The 5,539-nt window shown below is 38.6% G+C and overlaps 1 long non-coding RNA gene across 1 annotated transcript; it reads right to left on the minus strand.

The window, feature by feature from the left end:
• Positions 1–4,133: 4,133 nt before the first annotated feature.
• On the minus strand, positions 4,134–5,321 carry LOC115591038 (uncharacterized). The gene is made up of 2 exons (XR_003985885.1): positions 5,106–5,321; positions 4,134–4,534 (listed from the first exon to the last, which is right to left on the minus strand). It is a non-coding gene; the product is annotated as an uncharacterized LOC115591038 (long non-coding RNA).
• Between the last annotated feature and the right edge of the window lie 218 nt (positions 5,322–5,539).

Here is a 5,539-nt window from a genome sequence, read left to right on the forward strand (position 1 = left end):
CTCAGCAGCATGTCTCCTTTCATGGCTCATTCATTCACTTTATCACCTCATTAGACGAATGTGAAGGTGTGGGGGAGAAGCCTTGTCACCCTGAGACAGAAAGGGAGGAGCCGTACTCCATCTTCTCCTCCCCTGGCCCGGCGCTTCCCCCCCGCTTTGCTCGCTGCATGTGCGGATAACGTTGCTCGGGGGGTGGGGAGGCGTGTGTGTGTGTGTGTGTGTGTGTTTGGTGCGTGCAGGCTGCCATACAAACGAACTTCATCAGGTGACACACAGCGTATATGGTTTACCTAGAGAGATTCACAGATGTCGGGGAAAAAAATGAGGGAGCAATGTGAAAATGCAATTTATTTATTTATTATTACCCATAAGCTTATAACTGCTGGCAAATGTCCCCCACCTCTGACATGGTAACCTATCTACCTAATATTGTCATGTTATTATTTCTGATTTCTGTCTATTCTATAGGCACCTGTCCTATATTGCATGACTGCACATATTCGAAGAGTTTCTCCATTGCTCCTTGAGTTGAAATTGTCATTTGTGATCTCTGTGCTCTATAAAGAAAAATGGCTTTTCGTGACATCTAAAACCTGTAATTAGGTTTTATTTCCTCTGCACGCCTCATTATTGTAATTTGATTGATGCATTTGTTTGAACTAAATTATAATTTGTTTCATTTTATTTCCTCTGCATATTATATGCATTGATTTTAACTCATTAATTCAGTCATTTAATTAAAAGGCACAGTATAATGTAGCCTCACATTTATAGAACTACTTTCGGTAAAAAACATTAGGCTCATATTGGTCAAATCGAGTGTTGTGAAAATTACCCCAAAGTCATACTTGAGTAAAAGTAAAGCAATTTTGTTCAAATGTCACTTTGGTAAAAGTTAAGTATCCAATACAAATATTACTTGAGTCAAAGTCTTAAAATATCTGATATCAAAGCAACACTACGTACCTTTTTGCCCCCAGAATCATGTTGATGGTACAGTGTGTTACATGGTACAATTTCTCCATAATATTCGCTTAAAATGTAGTTGGGTATGAAGGTAAAAGTGAACATATTTATTTAAGTTTAAGTTTATACACATATTTACATGTACGTACTGTACATAGTCAATTATCACATCCAATATTTGGAGCGATATCTAAAAATAGACAACTTTGGCTCTGAGGCAGCATGCAATCAGTAACTAAAGTTGTCAAAAAAATGTAGAGGAGTACAATGTTTCTTTCCAAAAATGTAGTGGAGGAGAAGAATGAAGCAGCAGAAAATGTAAGTACTCAAGTAAAGTCAGAGGTGGGAAGCAACATGGTACAAATATTTCATTTCTGTATTTCCATACATTTTTCAGGTACTGTATATTTTACTCCCTACATTTGAACACAAATATCTGTAATTTATACTCCTTACGTTTTCAAAAGATGCTTGTTACTTTACTTTAAGTGGATTTGAAGGGAATTATCGATTATTCGACACCTTACTAACCAAAAACGTTGTTATTTGACATCTTGAGACTCAACAATTCCCAGTCTTCCTTGTGCATTTATGAACAGCTCTGCCTTTAAGTTAAATGCTGAATTCTATTAATATGACGTGAGGTTCAGTTAGCTTTACACAGAAATGTCCTTTAAGGGGATACTTTCCACTTTGTTACCTTGAGCACATTTCAGAGCCTGCACTTAATTACTTTCACAAGTATCTGTACTTCTACTTGAGTAGAGTGTGTGCCACCTCTGATTGAAGTCCAACAACCTCAATCAAAATTGTGCTCAAGTACAGCGCTTTAATTCATTTCACTTTGTTACATTCCATCACTCGTCAACTAACAGTTAGTATTGACATATAAGTAGGTTCGTACTGTATGTGTGTCTATCTGTGTGAACACAGCGAGTTCCCCCTGCTGCACCGCGGAGTGAAAAAGTAGCAGTTGTGAGGCTCATACAGAGGGGATAAATTGTACCTACTCCTGGTTTACAAGAGAACATCGGTCAAAGCTGCCCTGGATACATAACCCAGATGAAACCATGCATACACACACACACACACACACACACACTCATACGCATACACCAAAACAGAAAAACCAGCAATTTGTCATTTTTTGGGAGGTAGAACTAAAATAGGCATGTTGTGACCGGATGTGACATTAATCACGGGTCCGCACTTATTTGGAAAAGGTGAGGGGACAAACCACCGTCTTCGCTGTATCGCGGCATCGCCGGGCAGAATACAAATGGAGCATTTCATTTAATGTGTCAGGGTCTCGCACCAGTCATGAGAGACGGCGGTGTAACGTAAGAGTTTTTAGGAGCTCTATCATTATGCTCTGCCTTTTTTATTGATTTCTTCTGGCCTCAAGTTGTCTTGAATCCCTCTACTACAAATTTGCTTCATATTATTGGGACATGCCCCGGCACAGGCCACTACACAATTATTTATTCGATGTGTACTTGGTTGAAATTGCTTTTTGCAGAGAATAAACAATAAGTAGCTCTGATCCTCTTTGATGTTTTGAGCCTTTTTGGACCTCGGTGTTTATTTACAATACATTTAAATCAAGTGTTCTGAGGTAAGATGCCCTGTGTGAGTACAAATAGCTGTCTACTGGATTATATAAATATATCAAGATCAGGTGCCGATATTTCTGAAGCTATTTTGCACATTTTTAAAGGGAACCTATTGTGTTTTTTGCCTTTCCCTCTGTTTTTCTGGGTTCTTGTGCATGTACAGTAAAAGGTCTTGAAAGATAAAAAGGTCAAAGTCTGCACCGAGAGAAGCTCCCACAGAAAACACTGCTCCTGAAATGCCTCATCAGTAGTCCCACCATCAAATCTCTGACTTTGCAAGTTTTTTTTATAATTTATGCGTCGTGGCTACTTTAGCTCCTAAGAATTGATTGAGTGCAGCTGTTCTGTTGTTGTTAGCAGTGCTGGGTCAGGCGTGTGTGAGCTGACCAATCAGAGCAACCTGGACGTTCAGCAGGAGGGCCTAAAGAGACAGAGCGTTTCAGACAGAGAGGAATACAGAGCTGCTGCGCTGAACAGTATGAGAAAACATACATTGTTGAGTTTTTAAGGCATGCAAACCTATTCCAGTGAATAACATCATGAACCTGGTAATGAGCATAATGTCTCCTTTAACACTGTTACAATCTACAATTTTAGCGTCATGAGGTCACCATGTCACATTTATTTTCCTGCAAATACTTAGCCACGGACTTTCTTAGAATCTAAAATCTCAGCATACACTTCCCTCTGTCACACAAGATAAGCTGCCTAACACTTCTGGTTTGACGGTGACTGGATGTGAATAGATTTTGGGGGTTTCGCTTTCGGAGATGTGCAGGATATATTTCAATGTAAGAGTCAGTCTGTCTGTCAGTGTGCACCATATGGACTTGAAGTGTTTATTGATGTGACACCCATTAGAAACTTAACCTTGTGAACTGCCAAATCAGAATAGAGATGTGGAAATATGATGACAGACTATTTCAAATTCATAAACTGTCAAGGCTAGAGCATGGCTCAGTGAAAGCTTTTCCTTTCAAAGCAATTACACTGGAGCATAACTTGATCTGGAGGAAGAATTCTTTGAATAATTCATTATGAGCAATCATGTTTGGCTTGTATAGAGCAGATTATTATCTAGTTTTTATACAGTTTATAGATTTCCAGTTTGGAACATGTGTTTGTACAACGTGTTATAGGTTGACCAGAAGGGGAAAGTGACATGTATATACTGTAAGTTATTCTTGCAGCTGCAGTGTACAATCATCACCGCCTTTGGCAATCTATTTTCTTCAGTTATCATGTTTTGTTTTTTTTCTGTTTTATTTAATCTCTGTAATTTAATGCTCATTGATCTTTACTGACAATCACATTAAGGTGTTTATTTTGCTTGAAAGAAAGCTGCCCTGTTTCGCTTTGATCATAAAAGTAAATTAACTTAAAAGCTAATGCAGTTACATTGCTGTAGCTAATGAAAAGAATATTATTTACTTGTAGGCTCCCAAACATTCCAGGTGTAACCCACTCCTGGTTAATACACTAGTACTCTAGGTTCATAAGGAGCTAAGGGAAGAGACTACAATAACCATACAGGAAAGTACACAGACTACAAGGTAGGTTTCAACTGAATGTTTAGTGAAATGAACTTTCCGGTGATAATTCACACACCATGAATAACACATAAATGACAATGAAATAAAAATGGGCCCTTTAAAATAATAAATCTGGTCAGTCAAAAAAGTCAGTAAAGTCTGTCTGTACTGTGATTACTATCACAGTAAAGTGTCTTTCAAATCCACTGTCTGAAGATTCCTTATCATTCAAGTGTCCAGTGTCCTTATCAATGTTCCTGGGATATGAGCAAATGTAGGTGAATGTGTGACAGTCCTGCGGCTGGCACCACCCTACCACCAGATGGAGTATTCGATGAATCGGTTCAGAATCACGCTGGGAAGCTCGCCATCAATTGGAATGTATCTCCTGAAGAAGCTCTCACTCCATCCATAAGACCTGACCTGTTTTGTTTTACAAACAGGAATTTAACATTTAACCTAATATATTCGTTGTACAACTATCACTCCAAAGCATAACAAAAATGTAACACTAAGCATGACATACAATATAATACTTAATTATTACATTTTAGGCCTTTCATTACACTTCAGTTCAGTTCAATAACTTTAAATCTCAATCAATATGAATCATTTCACAGTAATATCATATAATCAGCATACATTACTGTATTCTACTGTAAAGATTATGAGCCGTATATCTGTCACATATGGCTCTGCTGACATTTGCAATGCCCACTCTCAAGTGAAAATACAAGTGCATTTACATAACTGACATCTCTCACATTAAAATGTTTAACCATTCACATCTTTAAAGAATAACACAACAAAATGAACATGTTAAGGTATTTCAATACTTCCTTCTCATATAATACTGTTAAGTTGACTAATTAGCAGCATTAACATTGCGATTTTGCTTGCTATTAGCCGCTAGGCCGCTAGCATCGGCCAACTCAATAGCATGCATGCTACTTGACACAGCATACATGGTTAGCAACATTAGCACAACGCTTACCGAGATCGACTGAGGAAAAAACGGGACTTTCCCACTCCGGGCCGTCCCTGGATAGTCTCTTCTATGTTGATTCACTGGCGTGCATAGACTATACGTTTTAGCAACTACGAACTTAACTTGCTAATTCACTTCTCTTCTCTTGATAGTGCTCCGTTCGCTATGAGTACGTCTCCTCTCTTCCGCACACATCCGCTCATGCTGGTAGGTCATGATCTGTCAATCACGCCCAGGCAGAGGCGGATTTGCTGAACTCTGTGTTCTGAGTGGCCTGTCATCTCTCGCTTTCTCAGCATAGAAATAGTACATCTAGATCAGCAAATCATTACTTTTAACCTGTTTTCTTTCACTGGGTTACACAGGCTTGAACGATCACATTTTTTTCTGTCATTGCAATAACAGCCAGCACATGAATCCAGTCACAAAGCTGTGGATAT

The sequence above is a fragment of the Sparus aurata genome, chromosome 11 (genome assembly GCF_900880675.1).
Source record: "Sparus aurata chromosome 11, fSpaAur1.1, whole genome shotgun sequence".
Lineage (NCBI taxonomy): Eukaryota > Metazoa > Chordata > Actinopteri > Spariformes > Sparidae > Sparus > Sparus aurata.